The sequence below is a fragment of the Scyliorhinus torazame genome, chromosome 23, assembly GCF_047496885.1.
Source record: "Scyliorhinus torazame isolate Kashiwa2021f chromosome 23, sScyTor2.1, whole genome shotgun sequence".
NCBI classification, from domain to species: domain Eukaryota; kingdom Metazoa; phylum Chordata; class Chondrichthyes; order Carcharhiniformes; family Scyliorhinidae; genus Scyliorhinus; species Scyliorhinus torazame.
The window spans coordinates 22,725,386-22,747,340 of NC_092729.1; the positions used below are offsets into that span (position 1 = coordinate 22,725,386).

At 46.0% G+C, this 21,955-nt stretch overlaps 1 protein-coding gene across 2 annotated transcripts in view; it reads right to left on the bottom strand.

The window, feature by feature from the left end:
• Nucleotides 1–21,955, bottom strand: part of LOC140399715 (platelet endothelial cell adhesion molecule-like) — a 177,827-nt gene that overhangs the window by 148,045 nt on the left and 7,827 nt on the right. The window lies entirely within an intron of this gene.

The following is a 21,955-nucleotide window of genomic DNA, read 5'->3' on the forward strand; positions in this document are numbered from 1 at the left end:
GTCACTTTCATTGTGCCTGTCCCTGTGTGCTTACCTCTGTTTGTCTCTGCCTTTCAGTGTGTCTGTCACTATCTGCGTGCCTGTCCATGTGTGCTTCCCTCTGTTAATCTCTGCGTTTCTGTGTGTCTGTCACTATCTGTGTGTCTGTCCCTGTGTGCTTCCCTCTGTTTGTCTCTGCCTTTCTGTGTGTCTGTCATTATCTGTGTGCCTGTCCCTGTGTGCTTACCTCTGTTAATCTCTGCCTTTCTGTGTGTCTGTCACTATCTGTGTGCCTGTCCCTGTGTGCTTACCTCTGTTAATCTCTGCCTTTCTGTGTGTCTGTCACTTTCTGTGTGTCTGTCCCTGTGTGCTTACCTCTGTTAATATCTGCCTTTCTGTGTGTCTGTCACTATCTGTGTGCCTGTCCCTGTGTGCTTACCTCTGTTAATCTCTGCCTTTCTGTGTGTCTCTCACTATCTGTGTGACTGTCACTTTGTGCTTCACTCTGTTTGTCTCTGCCTTTCTGTATGTCTGTCACTATCTGTGTGCCTGTCCCTGTGTGCTTCCCTCTGTTAATATCTGCCTTTCTGTGTGTCTGTCACTATCTGTGTGCCTGTCCCTGTGTGCTTTCCTCTGTTTGTCTCTGCCTTTCTGTGTGTCTGTCACTATCTGTGTGCCTGTCCCTGTGTGCTTCCTTTGGTAATCCCTGCCTTTCTGTGGGTCTGTCACTTGCTGTGTGTCTGTCCCTGTGTGCTTCCCTCTGCTTGTCTCTGCCTTTTTGTGTGTCTGTCACTTTCTGTGTGCATGTCCCTGTGTGCTTCCCTCTGTTAATCTCTGCCTACCTGTGTGTCTGTCACTTTCTGTGTGCCTGTCCCTGTGTGCTTCCTTCTGTTTGTCTCTGCCTTCCTGTGTGTCTGTCACTATCTGTGTGTCTGTCCCTGTGTGCTTACCTCTGTTATTCTCGGCATTTCTGTGTGCCTGTCACTTTCTGTGTGTATGTCCCTGTGTGCTTACCTCTGTTAATCTCTGCATTTCTGTGTGCCTGCCACTAGCTGTGTGTCCGTCCCTGTGTGCTTACTTCTGTTAATCTCTGCCTTTCTGTGTGGCGGTCACTATCTGTGTGCTTGTACCTGTGTGTTTACCTCTGTTAATCCCTGCCTTTCATTGTGTCTGTCACTATCTGTGTGTCTGTCCCTGTGTTCTTACTTCTGTTAATCTCTGCCTTTCTGTGTGCCTGTCCCTGTGTGCTTCCCTCTGTTTGTCTTTGCCTTTCAGTGTGTCTGTCACTATCTGTGTGCCAGTACCTGTGTGCTTACCTCTGTTAATCTCTGCATTTCAGTGTGCCTGCCACTATCTGTGTGCCTGTCCCTCTGTGCTTACTTCTGTTTGTCTCTTCCTATCAGTGTGTCTGTCACTATCTGTGTGCCTGTACCTGGGTGCTTACCTCTGTTAATCTCTGCCTTTCTGTCTGTCTGTCACTAACTGTGTGTCTGTCGCTGTGTGCTTACCTCAGTTAATCTCCGCCTTTCTGTGTGCCTGTCACTATCTGTGTGTCTGTCCCTGTGTGCTTCCCTCTGTTAATCTCTGCCTTTCTGTGTGTCTGTCACTTTCTGTGTGTCCGTCCCTTTGTGATTCCCTCTGTTAATCTCTGCCTTTCTGTGTGGCGGTCACTATCTGTGTGCTTGTACCTGTGTGTTTACCTCTGTTAATCCCTGCCTTTCATTGTGTCTGTCACTATCTGTGTGTCTGTCCCTGTGTTCTTACTTCTGTTAATCTCTGCCTTTCTGTGTGCCTGTCCCTGTGTGCTTACCTCTGTTTGTCTCTGCTTTTCAGTGTGTCTGTCACTATCTGTGTGCCTGTCCATGTGTTCTTCCCTGTTTGTCTCTGCCTTTCTGTGTGTCTGTAACTATCTGCGTTCCTCTGCCCGTGTGCTTCATTCTGTTAATCTCTGCCTTTCTTTGTGTCTGACACTACCTGTGTGTCTGTCCCTGTGTGCTTCCCTCTGTTTGTCTTTGCCTTTCTGTGTGTCTGTCACTATCTGTGTGCCTGTCCTTGTGTGCTTACGTCTGTTAATCTCTGCCTTTCGGTGTGTCTGTCACTTTCATTGTGCCTGTCCCTGTGTGCTTACCTCTGTTTGTCTCTGCCTTTCAGTGTGTCTGTCACTATCTGCGTGCCTGTCCATGTGTGCTTCCCTCTGTTAATCTCTGCGTTTCTGTGTGTCTGTCACTATCTGTGTGTCTGTCCCTGTGTGCTTCCCTCTGTTTGTCTCTGCCTTTCTGTGTGTCTGTCATTATCTGTGTGCCTGTCCCTGTGTGCTTACCTCTGTTAATCTCTGCCTTTCTGTGTGTCTGTCACTATCTGTGTGCCTGTCCCTGTGTGCTTACCTCTGTTAATCTCTGCCTTTCTGTGTGTCTGTCACTTTCTGTGTGTCTGTCCCTGTGTGCTTACCTCTGTTAATATCTGCCTTTCTGTGTGTCTGTCACTATCTGTGTGCCTGTCCCTGTGTGCTTACCTCTGTTAATCTCTGCCTTTCTGTGTGTCTCTCACTATCTGTGTGACTGTCACTTTGTGCTTCACTCTGTTTGTCTCTGCCTTTCTGTATGTCTGTCACTATCTGTGTGCCTGTCCCTGTGTGCTTCCCTCTGTTAATATCTGCCTTTCTGTGTGTCTGTCACTATCTGTGTGCCTGTCCCTGTGTGCTTTCCTCTGTTTGTCTCTGCCTTTCTGTGTGTCTGTCACTATCTGTGTGCCTGTCCCTGTGTGCTTACCTCTGCTGGTCTCTACCTTTCTGTGTGTCTGTCACTTTCTGTGCGCCTGTCCCTGTGTCAACAAAGAACAAAGAACAAAGAAATGTACAGCACAGGAACAGGCCCTTCGGCCCTCCAATCCCGTGCCGACCATGCTGCCCGACTAAACTACAACCTTCTACACTTCCTGGGTCCGTATCCCTCTATTCCCATCATATTCATGTATTTGTCAAGATGCCCCTTAAATGTCACTATCGTCCCTGCTTCCACTACCTCCTCCGGTAGTGAGTTCCAGGCACCCACTACCCTCTGCGTAAAAAAACTTGCCTCGTACATCTACTCGAAACCTTGCCCCCTCACCTTAAACCTATGCCCCCTTGTAATTGACCCCTCTACCCTGGGGAAAAGCCTCTGACTGTCCACTCTGTCTATGCCCCTCATAATTTTGTAGACCTCTATCAGTTGTCCCCTCAACCTCCTTCGTTCCAGTGAGAACAACCCGAGTTTATTCAACCGCTCCTCATAGCTAATGCCCTCCATAACAGGCAACATTCTGGTAAATCTCTTCTGCACCCACTCTAAGGCCTCCACATCCTTCTGGTAGTGTGGCGACAGAATTGATCACTATACTCCAAGTGTGACCTAACTAAGGTTCTATACAGCTGCAACATAACTTGCCAATTCTTATACTCAATGTCCCGGCCAATGAAGGCAAGCATGCCGTATGCCTTCTTGACTACCTTCTCCACCTGTGTTGCCCCTTTCAATGACCTGTGGACCTGTACTCCTAGATCTCTTTGACTTTCAATACTCTTGAGGGTTCTACCATTCACTGTATATTCCCTACCTGCATTAGACCTTCCAAAATGCATTACATCACATTTGTCCGGATTAAACTCCATCGGCCATCTCTCCGCCCAAGTCTCCAAACAATCAAAATCCTGCTGTATCCTCTGACAGTCCTCATCGCTATCCGCAATTCCACCAACCGTTGTGTCGTCTGCAAACTTACTAATCAGGCCAGTTACATTTTCCTCCAAATCATTTATATATACTTCAAAGAGCAAAGGTCCCAGCACTGATCCCTGTGGAACACCACCGGTCACAGCCCTCCAATTCGAAAATCATCCTTCCATTGCAACTCTCTGCCTTCTATGCCCTAGCCAGTTCTGTATCCACCTTGCCAGCTCCCCCCCGATCCCGTGTGACTTCACGTTTTGTACTAGTCTACCATGAGGGACCTTGTCAAAGGCCTTACTGAAGTCCATATAGACAACATCCAGTGCCCTACCTGCATCCATCATCTTAGTGACCTCCTCGAATAACTCTATCAAGTTAGTGAGACACGACCTCCCCTTCACAGAATCATGCTGCCTCTCACTAATACGTCCATTTGCTTCCAAATGGGAGTAGATCCTGTCTCGAAGAATTCTCTCCAGTAATTTCCCTACCACTGAAGTAAGGCTCACCGGCCTGTAGTTCCCTGAATTATCCTTGCTACCCTTCTTAAACAGAGAAACAACATTGGCTATTCTCCAGTCCTCCGGGACATCCCCTGAAGACAGTGAGGATCCAATGATTTCTGTCAAGGCCTCAGCAATTTCCTCTCCAGCCTCCTTCAGTATTCTGGGGTAGATCCCATCAGGCCATGGGGACTTATCTACCTTAATATTTTTTAAGACACCCAACACCTCGTCTTTTTGGATCTCAATGTGACCCAGACTATCTACACACCCTTCTCCAGACTCAACATATACCAATTTCTTCTCTTTGGAGAATACTGATGCAAAGTTTTCATTTAGTACCTCGCCCATTTCCTCTGGCTCCACACATAGATTCCCTTGCCTATCCTTCAGTGGGCCAACCCTTTATCTGGCTACCCTCTTGCTTTTTATGTACGTGTAAAAAGCCTTGGGATTTTCCTTAACCCTATTTGCCAATTCCCTCTGTTTGTCTCTGCATTTCTGTGTGTCTGTCACTATCTGTGTCCCTGTCCCTGCGTGCTTCCCTCTGTTAATCTCTGCCTTTCTGTGTGCCTGTCACTATCTGTGTGCCTGTCCCTGTGTGCTTCCCTCTGTTAATCTCTGCCTTTCTGTGTGCCTGTCACTATCTGTGTGCCTGTCCCTGTGTGCTTCCCTCTGTTAATCTCTGCCTTTCTGTGTGTCTGTCACTTTCTGTGTGCCTGTCCCTGTGTGCTTACCTCTGTTTGTCTCTGCCTTTCTGTGTACCTGTCACTATCTGTGTGTCTGTCCCTGTGTGCTTCCCTCTGTTTGTCACTGCCTTTCTGTGTGTCTGTGACTATCTGTGTGCCTGTCTCTGTGTTCTTCCCACTGTTTGTCTCTGCCTCTCTGTGTGTATGTCACTATCTGTGTGCCTGTCCCTGTGTGCTTACCTCTGTTTGTCTCTGCATTTCAGTGTGTCTGTCACTATCTGTGTGTCTGTCCCTGTGTGCTTACCTCTGTTAATCTCTGTCTTTCAGTGTGTCTGTCAATTTCTGTGTGACTGTCCCTGTGTGCTTACCTCTGTTTTGTCTCTACATTTCTGTGTGTCTGCCACTGTCTGTGTGTCTGTCTCTGTGTGCTTACCTCTGTTTGTCCTGCCTTTCTGTGTGTCTGTCACTATCTGTGTGCCTGTCCCTGTGTGCTTCCCTTTGGTAATCCCTGCCTTTCTGTGGGTCTGTCACTTTTTGTGTGTCTGTCCCTGTGTGCTTCCCTCTGCTTGTCTCTGCCTTTTTGTGTGTCTGTCACTTTCTGTGTGCATGTCCCTGTGTGCTTCCCTCTGTTAATCTCTGCCTTTCTGTGTGTCTGTCACTATCTGTGTGCCTGTCCCTGTGTGCTTCCCTTTGGTAATCCCTGCCTTTCTGTGTGTCTGTCACTTTCTGTGTGCCTGTCCCTGTGTGCTTCCTTCTGTTTGTCTCTGCCTTCCTGTGTGTCTGTCACTATCTGTGTGTCTGTCCCTGTGTGCTTACCTCTGTTATTCTCGGCATTTCTGTGTGCCTGTCACTTTCTGTATGTCTGTCCCTGTGTGCTTACCTCTGTTAATCTCTGCATTTCTGTGTGCCTGCCACTAGCTGTGTGTCTGTCCCTGCGTGCTTACTTCTGTTTGTCTTACCCTTTCAGTGTGTCTGTCACTATCTGTGTGCCAGTACCTGTGTGCTTACCTCTGTTAATCTCTGCATTTCTGTGTGCCTGCCACTATCTGTGTGCCTGTCCCTCTGTGCTTACTTCTGTTTGTCTCTTCCTTTCAGTGTGTCTGTCACTATCTGTGTGCCTGTACCTGGGTGCTTACCTCTGTTAATCTCTGCCTTTCTGTCTGTCTGTCACTATCTGTGTGCCTGTCCCTGTGTGCTTCCCTCTGTTAATCTCTGCCTTTCTGTGTGTCTGTCACTTTCTGTGTGTCCGTCCCTTTGTGATTCCCTCTGTTAATCTCTGCCTTTCTGTGTGGCGGTCACTATCTGTGTGCCTGTACCTGTGTGTTTACCTCTGTTAATCCCTGCCTTTCATTGTGTCTGTCACTATCTGTGTGTCTGTCCCTGTGTTCTTACTTCTGTTAATCTCTGCCTTTCTGTGTGCCTGTCCCTGTGTGCTTACCTCTGTTTGTCTCTGCTTTTCAGTGTGTCTGTCACTATCTGTGTGCCTGTCCATGTGTTCTTCCCTGTTTGTCTCTGCCTTTCTGTGTGTCTGTCACTATCTGCGTTCCTCTGCCCGTGTGCTTCATTCTGTTAATCTCTGCCTTTCTTTGTGTCTGACACTACCTGTGTGTCTGTCCCTGTGTGCTTCCCTCTGTTTGTCTTTGCCTTTCTGTGTGTCTGTCACTATCTGTGTGCCTGTCCTTGTGTGCTTACGTCTGTTAATCTCTGCCTTTCGGTGTGTCTGTCACTTTCATTGTGCCTGTCCCTGTGTGCTTACCTCTGTTTGTCTCTGCCTTTCAGTGTGTCTGTCACTATCTGTGTGCCTGTCCATGTGTGCTTCCCTGTTTGTCTCTGCCTTTCTGTGTGTCTGTCACTATCTGCGTGCCTGTCCATGTGTGCTTCCCTCTGTTAATCTCTGCGTTTCTGTGTGTCTGTCACTATCTGTGTGTCTGTCCCTGTGTGCTTCCCTCTGTTTGTCTCTGCCTTTCTGTGTGTCTGTCACTATCTGTGTGCCTGTCCCTGTGTGCTTACCTCTGTTAATCTCTGCCTTTCTGTGTGTCTGTCACTATCTGTGTGTCTGTCACTTTGTGCTTCACTCTGTTTGTCTCTGCCTTTCTGTATGTCTGTCACTATCTGTGTGCCTGTCCCTGTGTGCTTCCCTCTGTTAATATCTGCCTTTCTGTGTGTCTGTCACTATCTGTGTGCCTGTCCCTGTGTGCTTTCCTCTGTTTGTCTCTGCCTTTCTGTGTGTCTGTCACTATCTGTGTGCCTGTCCCTGTGTGCTTACCTCTGCTGGTCTCTACCTTTCAGTGTGTCTGTCACTATCTGTGTGCCTGTCCTATGTGCTTCTCTCGGTTTGTCTCTGCCTTTCTGTGTGTCTGTCACTTTCTGTGCGCCTGTCCCTGTGTCAACAAAGAACAAAGAACAAAGAAATGTACAGCACAGGAACAGGCCCTTCGGCCCTCCAATCCCGTGCCGACCATGCTGCCCGACTAAACTACAACCTTCTACACTTCCTGGGACCGTATCCCTCTATTCCCATCATATTCATGTATTTGTCAAGATGCCCCTTAAATGTCACTATCGTCCCTGCTTCCACCACCTCCTCCGGTAGCGAGTTCCAGGCGCCCACTACCCTCTGCGTAAAAAAACTTGCCTCGTACATCTACTCGAAACCTTGCCCCCTCACCTTAAACCTATGCCCCCTTGTAATTGACCCCTCTACCCTGGGGAAAAGCCTCTGACTGTCCACTCTGTCTATGCCCCTCATAATTTTGTAGACCTCTATCAGTTGTCCCCTCAACCTCCTTCGTTCCAGTGAGAACAACCCGAGTTTATTCAACCGCTCCTCATAGCTAATGCCCTCCATACCAGGCAACATTCTGGTAAATCTCTTCTGCACCCACTCTAAGGCCTCCACATCCTTCTGGTAGTGTGGCGACAGAATTGATCACTATACTCCAAGTGTGACCTAACTAAGGTTCTATACAGCTGCAACATGACTTGCCAATTCTTATACTCAATGTCCCGGCCAATGAAGGCAAGCATGCCGTATGCCTTCTTGACTACCTTCTCCACCTGTGTTGCCCCTTTCAATGACCTGTGGACCTGTACTCCTAGATCTCTTTGACTTTCAATACTCTTGAGGGTTCTACCATTCACTGTATATTCCCTACCTGCATTAGACCTTCCAAAATGCATTACATCACATTTGTCCGGATTAAACTCCATCGGCCATCTCTCCGCCCAAGTCTCCAAACAATCAAAGTCCTGCTGTATCCTCTGACAGTCCTCATCGCTATCCGCAATTCCACCAACCGTTGTGTCGTCTGCAAACTTACTAATCAGGCCAGTTACATTTTCCTCCAAATCATTTATATATACTACAAAGAGCAAAGGTCCCAGCACTGATCCCTGTGGAACACCACCGGTCACAGCCCTCCAATTCGAAAATCATCCTTCCATTGCAACTCTCTGCCTTCTATGCCCTAGCCAGTTCTGTATCCACCTTGCCAGCTCCCCCCGATCCCGTGTGACTTCACGTTTTGTACTAGTCTACCATGAGGGACCTTGTCAAAGGCCTTACTGAAGTCCATATAGACAACATCCAGTGCCCTACCTGCATCCATCATCTTAGTGACCTCCTCGAATAACTCTATCAAGTTAGTGAGACACGACCTCCCCTTCACAGAATCATGCTGCCTCTCACTAATACGTCCATTTGCTTCCAAATGGGAGTAGATCCTGTCTCGAAGAATTCTCTCCAGTAATTTCCCTACCACTGAAGGCTCACCGGCCTGTAGTTCCCTGAATTATCCTTGCTACCCTTCTTAAACAGAGAAACAACATTGGCTATTCTCCAGTCCTCCGGGACATCCCCTGAAGACAGTGAGATCCAAAGATTTCTGTCAAGGCCTCAGCAATTTCCTCTCCAGCCTCCTTCAGTATTCTGGGGTAGATCCCATCAGGCCATGGGGACTTATCTACCTTAATATTTTTTAAGACACCCAACACCTCGTCTTTTTGGATCTCAATGTGACCCAGACTATCTACACACCCTTCTCCAGACTCAACATCTACCAATTTCTTCTCTTTGGAGAATACTGATGCAAAGTTTTCATTTAGTACCTCGCCCATTTCCTCTGGCTCCACACATAGATTCCCTTGCCTATCCTTCAGTGGGCCAACCCTTTATCTGGCTACCCTCTTGCTTTTTATGTACGTGTAAAAAGCCTTGGGATTTTCCTTAACCCTATTTGCCAATTCCCTCTGTTTGTCTCTGCATTTCTGTGTGTCTGTCACTATCTGTGTCCCTGGCCCTGTGTGCTTCCCTCTGTTAATCTCTGCCTTTCTGTGTGTCTGTCACTTTCTGTGTGCCTGTCCCTGTGTGCTTCCCTCTGTTTGTCCCTGCCTTTCTGTGTACCTGTCACTATCTGTGTGTCTGTCCCTGTGTGCTTCCCTCTGTTTGTCTCTGCCTTTCTGTGTGTCTGTGACTGTCTGTTTGCCTGTCCCTGTATGCTTCCCTCTGTTTGTCTCTACCTTTTTGTGTGTCTGTCACTATCTGTGTGCCTGTCCCTGGCACGATATGGATCCACACGTAATGTGTTCACTAAAAAACATTAATCTCCGCCGTCTGTACAGATTATTCAATTAGTTAAATCCAGGAGATGAAGCAGAGCGTGCCGTTTAAATAATAAGAACCGAATATTGTTTCAATTTTCGGAATCTGGAATTAGTTTGTGCACTGTCCGAAACGCAACATGAAATACATAAATGAAGAAACAAAATCCAAAATTAGTGGATAGAACATTTTAAATTCCGCCTGGTTGTATTTTAGTGACAGTCAGCGTTTGTAGCGGAAACCGGTTGTTTCAGATCAGAGGCAGAACTCCTCATACAAAATAAACTTAACCATTGAGAGTGGAAGCAATGGGCCATCGGAAGTCTTGTTTACTGACCCTGTTGAACAATGCTTGGTGAAAATCTCTGTCAAATATTTCGAAAAAATGAAACAGATAATTATTGAATAAATGGGCGTCATAAATGTCGGATTGATAGACTGAACCCCCTGCACTTATTTATCCAGACTGATCCATACCTGCACGAATCCAATTATGTTTAACATATTTCAATATTAATTAACTCTTAAATGTTCCACACATATTGCAGAATATGTTACCAGGCAGATATATTGCACTGTGCCGACGTGCTGGGGATTTTAGCGACATGAAACTGAATAAAAAACATGGCAATATTATTCGACAAGGGGTTTAAGAGGAAATGAAAAGCTAAAGTAAGCATTCGTCACTTGGGGTAGCAGACAGAGAGAGAGGGAGAGGGAGACAGACAGACAGACAGACAGATGGATACAGAATAACTGAGAGAGAGAGAAAGACAGAGTCAAACTTTGGAAGTCTCCCACATGTCAGATGCACCTACTTGTGACAATAAAGTTTGTTGTTATGACAGCTGTCACCCATCTGTACCGGGGGTGTGACCAGGTCTCTAGAACGCCTCTTTCTGATGCTTTTCGTCGCCTGAATGCTCCTCAATTGATCCAACTTCTGCTTCAACCGATTGAAGGCATCTGTGAGGATCTGCAATTGGGTATACATACTGCAGATACACTTGATTTGAACGCTTGAACTGTCAAGGATTTCCCACATCTCACAGGCGAAGCATTTTAGCCCGCTTCCTGACATTTCTAGCAGTAAGTAATTAATAAAAAAATAAGTACTCATTATATTCTTGTTTTTAATAAATTTAGAGTACCCAATCATTTTGTTGCAATTAAGGGGCAATTTAGTATGGCCAATCCACCTGCCCTGCACAGTTTCGGGTTGTGGGGGTGCAACGAACGTAAACACGGGGAGAATGAAACTCCGTACGGACAGTGACCCAGAACCGGGATCGAACCTTGGACCTCGGCGCTATGAGGCAGCACTCCTAACCACTGTACCACCGTGCTGCCCAACTTACTTATTACATTGTTATTAAATTAAGTTACAATTACCTATATGGTCCCTGGTGCTTGATTTCTACCATAGATATTGATTGATAAATACAATAAACTCCACCCTCCAGTCTGTCGCGGTCAGGTCACAACTTCTCATCTCGGGTGGGCCCTTGTAAGTGATTTGTTTAGCCGCGAAAATCCCCACGCTAAATTTGTGCCGTAACCGGAATAAGTCTACGCCCTCCGGTTTAGTTGTTCCTCTTCAGAAGCAAGTAGCTCTGATGTTGACTTTATTTAGATGTGGAAATTGAAGTGTATTATGTTACTAACCTTGAATATATTTTGGAAGCTTTAGATAGTGCGATCAAGTTGTGTTTTTCAGTAATTTACAAACTGTATTAGCTGTCAATTGCAAAGAGGTTTCCTTAATATGAGTATGGTTAGGTATGTGTTTAGATTAAAGTTTGTGTACCATAAAATACACCTATTGAGCAGTATTAGTAACCTTGGATGACTTGTCTGCGCTCATAGTCCCACCAATTGCAAATTCCAAATTGTTGGCAGCCTCCCACAGATCTCACACTATAGATTAGGTACCTATCATCTGACCTTGAGATCAGTGTTCCCATACATGAAGCTTCAAAGTGGCATGTAAAAGCGAATGAATATGTCAAAAAATAATTTAAAACAATGTAATAAATTCACTTTTTAAAAAGGAAAGCAGATTATTGGGAATTATAAGAATCTCACGGTGGATTGTCGGTGTCGATGATTGACGTTGTCCCCCTTGTGGGGGAGTCGAACTCAAAAGGCACTAATATCTGACTAAGACATATCTCATTTTATACAGACATGGGGAGGTATTTATTCTTTCAGAGGGCAGTGAATCTGTGGAATTATTTACCGCCGATGTGTCCAACGGTTGGGTCGTGAAAAACATTCAGTGTTGAGATAGACAGATTTTTAATCAGTAATGGAATCGAGAGCTATGCGGAAAGAGCGGGAATCGTGGTGTTGAGGATTACCACGTCAGATCGGTCATGATCTAATTGAATGGCTCGATTAGCCGAATGGCCTACACCCGACCCTGTAGTCTTACCATAGAAATCATAGAATATAGAGTGCAGGAGGAGGCCAATCGACCCATCGAGCCTCCACCGGCCCATAGGAAAGGGTACCCCAGTTAAACCCACGCCTCCACCCTATGTCCGTAACCCAGCAACCCCAGCTCACCTTTTTGGACACTAAGGACAATTTATCTTGGCCGATCCGCCTCACCTGCACATCTTTGGACAGTGGGAGGAAACCGGAGCACCCGGAGGAGACCCACGCAGTCACGGGGAGAACGTGCAGACCATGCACAGACAGTGACTCAGCGGGGAATCGAACCTGGGACCCTGGAGCTGTGAAGCCACAGTGCTACCCACTGTGCTACCGTACTGCGCGTTATGAAAGAATAAATTCTGGGAAAAAAATTGACCGTCCGAGCAGTCGCGTTTTTTTGCGTCGAATTATGAAGGAACCACTTTCGGATGAGTCGGACAGTATTATAAAGGGTTACAGGCAGACTGCTCGATACATCTGCCCGAGGACAGGGACTTTATTGGGTGGGGAGATATGACAATTTGAGGGCTTTCTCCTTGGTGCACAGCAAGATTAATTGGCGGTTATAGATGTTTGGTAAATAACTAAAGCTGTTGATTGGCTGAAGGAGCAGTGGTTGTTTGCACTGGCATGTCATTGATAATCAGACAATTCTGATTGAAGTCTATTGAGAAAACAAGCGGGAGGTGGAGCGATTTGAGAACAGGATTGTATTCAGATATGTTTCCAAAGTTCTGAATGAGCTGGTGTGGGATATGACGTCATGTCCCTCTGAATATCCTCTCTCAGCCCGGTCTATTGGGAGTGGGCGTTCACGCGGAGGGGTGTGAGGGACCACATCTGACACATGGATGGACCACGAGAAATAGCGCCAAAGTTTAAAGACAGTGAATTACCGTGCAATGACAAGTTATACCATGCATCGTTTTGTGGGGAAGCGATCTTAGCATGAACATTTCAATATATGCTACTGACCCTTTCTGTGTGTCTGTCTCAGTCTGTGAGTCTGTGTTTGTCTATGTGGTGGTGTTTGTGCAGTGTGTCCAGGAAGCTTTTCTAACACAGTATGTAGATTGTCCGACCAGAGGAGGGGCAATATTGGATTTAGTACTTGGTAATGAACCAGGGCAAGTGATAGATTTCTTTGTGGGGGAGCATTTTGGAGATAGTGACCACAATTCTGTGACTTTCACTTTAGTAATGGAGATGGATAGGTGCGTGCAACAGGGCAAGCTTTTCAATTGGGGGAAGGGTAAATACGACGTTGTCAGACAAGAATTGAAGTGCGTAAGTTGGGAACATAGGCTGTCATGGAAGGACACAAGTGAAATGTGGAACTAGTTTAAGAAACAGGTACTACGTGTCCTTGATATGTATGTCCCTGTCAGGCAGAGAAGAGACGGTACCATGGTTGACAAGAGAGGTTGAATGTCTTGTTAAGAGGAAAAAGGGGACTTATGTAAGGCTGAGGAAACAAGGTTCAGACAGGGCGTTGGAGGGATACACGATAGCCAGGAGGGGACTGAAGAAAGGGATTAGGAGAGCTAAGAGAGGGCATGAACAATCTTTGGCGTGTAGGATCAAGGAAAACCCCAAGGACTTTTACACATATGTGAGAAATATGACAATGACTCGAGCGAGGGTAGGTCCGATCAAGGGCAGTAGCGGGAGATTGTGTATTGAGTCTGAAGATATAGGAGAGCTCTTGAACGAGTACTTTTCTTCTGTATTTACAAATGAGAGGGGCCATATTGTTGGAGAGGACAGTGTGAAAGAGACTGGTAAGCTCGAGGACATACTTGTTAGGAAGGAAGATGTGTTGGGCATTTTGAAAAACTTGAGGATAGACAAGTCCCCCGGGCCTGACGGGATATATCCAAGGATTCTATGGGAAGCAAGAGATGAAATGGCAGAGCCGTTGGCAATGATCTTTTAGTCCTCACTGTCAACAGGGGTGGTACAAGGGGATTGGAGAGTGGCGAATGTCGTGCCGCTGTTCAAAAAAGGGAATAGGGATAACCCTGGGAATTCCAGGCCAGTTAGTCTTACTTCGGTGGGAGGCAAAGTAATGGAAATGGTACTGAAGGATAGGATTTCTGAGCATCTGGAAAGACACTGCTTGATTAGGGATAGTCAGCACGGATTTGTGAGGGGTAGGTCTTGCCTTACGAGTCTTATTGAATTATTTGAGGTGGTGACCAAGCATGTGGATGATGGTAAAGCAGTGGATGTAGTGTACACGGATTTTAGTAAGGCATTTGATAAGATTCCCCATGGTAGGCTTCTGCAGAATGTTAGGATGCATAGGATAGTTGGAAATTTGGCCAGTTGGATAACGAACTGGCTAACCGATAGAAGTCAGAGAGTAGTGGTGGATGGGAAATATTCAGCCTGCATCCCAGTTACCAGTGGCGTACCGCAGTGATCAGTTCTCGGTCCTCTGCTGTTTGTGATTTTCATTAATGACTTGGATGAGGGAGTTGAAGGGCGGGCCAGTAAATGTGCAGACTATACGAAGATTGGTGGAGTTGTGGATAGTGAGGAGGGCTGTTGTCGGCTGCAAAGAGACATAGATAGGATGCAGAGCTGGGCTGAGAAGTGGAAGATGGAGTTTAACTCTGAAAAGTGTGAGGTTGTCCATTTTGGAAGGACAAATATGAATGCGGAAAACAGGGTTAACGGTAGAGTCCTTGACAATGTGGAGGAGCAGAGCGATCATGGGGTCCATGTTCATACATCTTTGAAAGTTGCCACTCCAGTGGATAGAGCTGTGAAGAAGGCCTATGGTGTGCTAGCGTTCATTAACGGAGCGATTGAATTTAAGAGCCGTGAGGTGATGATGCAGCTGTACAAAACTTTAGTAAAAGAATATTCAGTTATCACCTCTCCTATCTCATCGGACTGCACGCACAAGTTCCCACTACGTCCTTGAGTGGCCCTACTCTTACCCCAGTCATTCTTTTATTCCTGACATATCTATAGAAAGTTTTAGGGTTATCCTTGATCCTACCTGCCAAAGATTCTCATGTTCCCTCCTGGCTCTTCTGAGCTCTCTCTTTAGGTCCTTCCTAGCTAACTTGTAAATCTCTAGCGCCCTAACTGAACCTTCATGTCTCATCTTTACATAAGCCTCCTTCTTCCTCTTGACAAGTGTTTCGACTGCTTTAGAAAACTACGGTTCCCTTTCTGGACCACTTCCTCCCTGCCTGACAGGTACAGACTTATCAAGGACACGCAGTAGCTTTTCCTTGAACAAGCTCCACATTTCCATTGTGCCCATCCCCTCCAGTTTTCCTCTCCATCCGATTCATCCTAAGTCATGCCTCATCGCATCATAATTGCCTTTCCCCCAGATATAACTCTTGCCCTACGTTATGTACCTATCCCTTACCATCACTAAAGTAAACTTAATCGAATTGTGGTCACTATCACCAAAGTGCTCACCTACCTCCAAATCTAACACCTTTCCTGGCTCATTACCCAGTACCAAATCCAATATGGCCTCGCCTCTCGTTGTTCTGTCTACATACTGTGTCAGGAAACCCTCCTGCACACATTGCACAAGAACAGACCCATCTAAAGTCCCCGAACTATAGCGTTTCCAGTCAATATTTGGAAAGTTAAAGTCCCCCATAACAATTACCCTGCTGCTTTCACTCCTATCCAGAATCATCTTTGCAATCCTTTCCTCAACATCTCTGGAACCTTTCGGAGGCGTATAGAAAACCCCGAACAGGGTGACTCTCCTTTCCTTTTTCTAACCTCAGCCCATACTACCTCAGTAGACGAGTCCTCGTCAGACGTCCTTTCTGCCACCGTAATACTGTCCTTGACTAACAATGCCACCCTTCCCCCTCTTTTACCACCTTCCCTGTGCTTACTGAAATATCGAAATCCCGGCACCTGCAACAACCATTCCTGTCCCTGCTCTCCGAAATGGCCACAACATCGAAGTCCCAGGTACCAACCCATGCCGCAAGTTCACCCACCTTATTCCGGATTAATCTGGCATTGAAGAAGACACATTTTAATCCACCTACCTGCCTCCCGGTACACTCCTGCAACTTTGAAACCTTAGTCATGACCTCACTACTCTCAATCTCCTGTATACTGGAGCTACAATTCAGGTTCCCAAGCCCCTTCTGAACTAGTTTAAACTCTCCCCAAGAGCATTACAAAATTCCCCCCGCCCCCGGATATTGGAACCCCTCTGGTCGAGGTGTAGACCATCCCGTTTGTAGAGGTCCAACCGAACCCAGAATGAGCGCCAATTATCCAGAAATCTGAAACCCTCCCTCCTGCACCATCCCTGTAGCCACGTGTTCAACTCCTCTCTCTCTCCCTATTCCTCGTCTCGCTGTCACGTGGCACGGGTAACAACCGAGAGATAATAGGGGCTGGCTTGGCACAGGGCTAAATTGCTGGATTTAAAGCAGACCAAGGCAGGCCAGAAGCACGGTTTAATTCCCGTACCAGCCTCCCCGATCAGGCGCTGGAATGCGGCAACTAGGGGCTTTTCACAGTAACCTCATTTGAAGCCTACTTGTGACAATAAGTGATTTTCATTTCATTCATTTCATTTTCATAACTCTGTTTGTCCTAGATCTAAGTTTTCACCCTAGATCCCTGAATTCCTGCCTTATATCCCTATCCCTTTTCCTACCTATGTCGTTGGTACCTACGTTGACCACGGCTTGGGGCTGCTCCCCCTCCCCCTTAAGGATCCCGAAAACACGATCCGAGACATCACGCATCCTGGCACCTGGGAGCCAACACACCAACCGCGAGACTCTCTCGTTCCCACAGAATCTCCTATCTATCCCCCTTACTATGGAGTCTCCAATGACTAATGCTCTACTCCTCTCCCCCTTCCCTTCTGAGCAACATATTAATCTGTGTCTCTGTCTCACTCTGTGACTGTCGCTATGCATTTCACACAATCTGTGTAGCTGTCTGTGCCTCTATATCTGTATTAATCTGTGTCTGTGTCTCACTCTGTTTGTCCTGCTATCGCTATGCATTTGTCACATTCTGTTTAGCCGTCTGTACCTGTAGATCTGTATTAATCTGTGTCTCTGTCTCACTCTCTCCGGCTGTCTCTATTCATTTGTCACATTCTGTTTCGCTGGCTATGTCTGTCTATCTGTATAAATCTGTGTCTCTGTCTCATACTGTCCGGCAGTTTCTATGCATTTGTCACAATCTACCAGCTGTTTGTGTCTGTCTATCAGTATTAATCTGTGTCTGTGTGTCACTCTGTCCGACTATCTCTGTGCATTTGTCACATTCTGTTTCGCTGTCTGTGTCTGTATATCTGTATTAATCTGTGTCTCTGTCTGGCTGTCTCTATGCATTTGTCACATTCTGTTTCGCTGTCTAGTCTGTATACCTGTATTAACCTGTGTCTGCCTCTCACTCTGCTTATCCGGCTGTCTCTATGCATTTGGCACATTCTGTTTAGCTAGCTGTTTATAGATAGAGTTCACAGTGCATAAGAAGGCCATTCGGCCTATCGAGTCTGCACCACATCTTGGAAAGAGCACCCTACCCAAGCCCACACCTGCACCTTATCCCCATTGCCCAGTAACCCCACCTCGCACTAAGGGCAATTTTGGACACTAAGGACAATTTAGCATGGCCAATCCACCTAACCTGCACATGATTGGACGGTGGGAGGAAACCGGAGCACGCGGAGGAAACTCACTCACACACGGGGAGAACGTGCAGACTCCGCACAGACAGTGACCCAAGCCGGGAATCGAACCTTGGACCATGGAGCTGTGAAGCAATTAAGCTAATCACTATGCTACCGTGCTCCCCATGTCTTTACATCTGTATTAATCTGTGCCTCTGTCTCACTCCGATTTTCCTGTTGTCTCTCTGCATTTGTCACATTCTGTTTAGCTGCCTCTGTCTGTATATCTGTATTAATCTGTGTCTCTGTCTCACTCTGTGTGTCCAGCTCTCTCTATGCATTTGTCACATTCTGTTTAGCAGTCTGTGCCTGTATACCTGTATTAACCTGGGCCTCTGTCTGTCGCTCTCTGTTTGTCTGTCCCAGTCTGTGTCTCTGTCTCTGTGTCAGTTTATGTCTGCCTATATCTGTATCCACCATCATTAAACGGCTGGCTGCATTCACCATAGAGTTTTTTTATTGAACATGTGAAGGTTGCCGGATAAATGTTGACCACAAGCAGCAGCTACTGTACAGTGTATACAAAAGGACATTAGTCTCCTCCCTCTGTACAGATCTCTATCTCAATGGTGTTAGCAGATTAAGCAGAATAATGGAGGAAGTGCAGTTTAAATTATTCGATCCGTTTCGTGCTTCAATTCAGTTTACAAGTGTAGTTTTGTAACTGTCACAATTTCAAACTTGGTGCATTAACGTAAAGAGTCCTCGATTAAGATTAACAAAAGCTTAAACATATGAAAATGTATCTGGTTAAATTTAACAGAGTTGGTAAATATTATAACGGAAACCTGTGGTCACAGATCAGAAATAGATCAACTCAGACAAAATAAACATCATATTAACACATCACTGAAAAACAATGGGTCAGGGGAAGATGTTTTTTATAAGGCGAGTGACGATACATTCTGAGAATCTTGTTTAAATAATTTGAACAAATTAAATAATTAATTACTGTACCGGGCATCACCAATAGTGGCGGACTTACAGACTGAATCCTCTTGCAATCACACGGAAAGAGAGAGAGAAAGAGAGGATGAAAGAGACAGTGAGAGAAAGAGAGAGAGAGAGAGAAACTGATTGAGGGACAGAAAGATAGACAGACGGGCAGAGAAAGATACACGAACAGACATAGTAGGCAGACGGACAGATACAGCCACACAGAGAGAGATGGAGAGAGAGAGAGGGTGAGAGAGACAGTGAGAGAAAGAGAGAGAGAGAGAGACTATGAATGAGGGAGAGAGAGATAGACAGACGGGCAGAGAGAGCTGCACAAACAAACAGAGAGGCAGACAGACAGATACAGCCATACGGCCAGAGAGAGAGAGAGAGAGAGAGACCGAGTGACCGTCAGGGAGAAACACACATAGGATGATGGATACAGGGACCCTCACGTGTACAGATGGAGAGAGTCAGACAGATGGACAGACAGACGCGAGAGAATGATACGGAGAGAAATATTGTGTTCAAAGTAAATTAGGGAACAACCATCCAGGGATTGGTCGGCGAAAAAGTGGGAGGGAGCTAAAACCAAGACAGAAAGGGTACAACACATACGGGGCACATTTATGGAAGTGAAGAATTACAAGTCCCGTCAAATCTAAGGCCTTGAACCGCGGGTCTCAATGGAAGTGAACCACAGCGATAACAAGTGCATTCGTCGTAATATTCTCAAATCCCCGTCAGCCTGAATGAATGGAGCCGCTTGAAACCTTACTAATATTACACCGATATTCCAGGAAGGAGGGAGACAGTAGTTGTACTACTGTAGTTGTACAGTAAGCATTGTACTTCTGATTGATTGTCTAACATCTGACATTGAGAAGAGTGTCCACATATACAAAATACTCAAACTACTGGTAATGCGGAAGACTCTGTGAAATAGTAAAGATTAAAGGATCTCTAAACATAGAAAGATCAGATGAGAACATTATTGAGAAATATAGAATTGTCAAGAAAGGCTTGACAGGGTAAATGGGGAATGGTTGTTTCCCCTTGTGAGAGAGTCTCGGACAAGAGGGCATAATCCCAGGTTCAGGACCGATCTTTTCAGAGATATGTGAGGAGGGATTTATTCTCTAATGTGGCAGTGATCCTGTGGAATTCCTTATTTCAGATGTCTGGAGATCTTGGCCGTTGACAAATACGAGGCTGAAATAGACAGGCTTTTAATCAGTGAGGGAATCAATGATTATGGGGATAAGCCAGAAAAGCGGGAGTTATTGATTAGCAGACCAGAACGGATATAATTTCATTGAGTTGCGAAATCGACTAGACGGGCCCCATGCAGTACTTCTTTCCTCCATGGTTTTATGAAATAAATGATTCTGAAAAAAGTCACCGGTCATGCCTGAACATGCCATCATTTCCAATTTTGAACATGTACTTTAGGGAGGGTATCCAACAATTGATAGGGATGAAATGAGATTGATCCAATTGTATCAGGGAGGGTGACACTTACTTTATATGGAGACGAATGATAATTACAGTTATTCTCCTCAGAGCACAGCAGGGCAAGATCATGCTTGGTAACGGACTCCCGTGAATATAATTATATTTGTGATACTGGGTGCTCCATTTATGTAAACGACTAATATTCCATGGTAAGGATCAATAACCTCACATTATCTTCAGGAAAGTCCTCGAATTAAAGTAGTTTTAAATAACACACAAGCTCCATTTGCTGACTGAGTGCAATCTTTATAAAGACGAAGTGGTGCAGCTGCGTGGAGTGTGTGAGTGTAAACGTCACAGATCTTTACCGATCCACACGTGTCCAGGAAAAGACAAATCATGTGAATCTCAATGCCCTGGTTGCAATATGGAAAAGATGGAGGCATGGACTGTGGCAATTGAGACTGTGATATACAGTCTCAATTGCCACAGTCTATGCCTAGAGACAGAAACATGGGATGCACAAAAAGCGAGAACGAAATGGCTGAGCAACGGAGTACACACTTTGGTTCTGTCTTCACAAAAGAGGTCGCAAATCAGACACCAGAAATGTTGGAGAATGAAAGGTTTAGTGAGAGGGAAGAACTGAGGGAGATCAACATTAGTAGAGTAATGGTGCTAGGAAATCGATAGGATTGATGGTGGATAAATATCGAGGGCGTGGGAATCTGCATCTCAGAGTGCTTTCGGATGTGGCTCTGGAAATACTGGATGCATTGGTGGCCATCTTCCGGGATTCTATAGACTCTGGAACTGTCCCTTCAGATTGGAGGGTAGCTCACGTCACTCCGATATTCAAAAAGGGAGGGTGAGAGAAAGCAGGGAATTATAGACCAGTAAGCCAACATCGGTAGTGGGGAAAATGATTGAACCATTATCAAGGACTTTATAGTGGAACACTTAGAAATCACTGGCACGATCAGTCAGAGACAGCATGGATTTATGAAGGGAAAATCATGCTGGCCAAATCTGTTCGAATTCTTTAAACAGGCAGCCAGTACAGTTGACAAGGGGGAGGCAGTCGATGTGGTATATTTGGTCTTGCAGCAGGCGTTTGACAAAGTCCCGCAAAAGCGATTTTGTACAAGATTAAAGCACATGGGATTGGGGGAAGTGTATTGAGGCGGATAGAAAACGGGTTGGCAGAGAGTAAACAAAGAGTAGGGATTAATGGGTCCTTTTCAAATTGTCAGGCAGTAACCAGTGGGGTAACACAGGGATCGGTGCTGGGGCCCCAGATATTAACAATATATATGAATAATTTGGATGAGGGAACAAAATGTAACATCTCAAAGTTTGCAGATGATACCAAGTTAGGTGGGAGGGTGAACTGTGACGAGGATGGAGGGATCCTACAGCAAGATCTGGACATGTTGGGTGAGTGGGCAAATCAATGGCAGATGCAGTATAATTTGGATAAGTGTGAGGTTATTCATTGTGGAAGCAAAAACAGGAAGACAAATTCCTAGGTGAATAGTTGTATATTGGGAGAGGGGAGTGTGCAGCGGGACTTGGGTGTCATTGTGCACCAGTCGCTGAAGGTGAGCATGCAGGTGCAGCAGGCGGTAAAGAAGGCCAATTGTATGTTGGTCTGAATTGAACAAAGAACAAAGAGCAAAGAAAAGTACAGCACAGGAACAGGCGCGTCGGCCCTCCAAGCCCGTGCCGACCATGCTGCCCGACTAAACTACAATTTTCTACACCTCCTGGGTCCGTATCCCTCTATTCCCATCCTGCGAGACCTTTCGAGTATAGAAGTAGGTAGTGTTGTTGCAATTATACAGAGCCTTGGTGAGGCCACACCTGGAGTATTGTGTGCACTTTTGGTCTCCTTCTCTGAGGAAGGATGTTCTTGCTCTCGAGGGAGTGCAGCGAAGGTTTACCAGACAGAT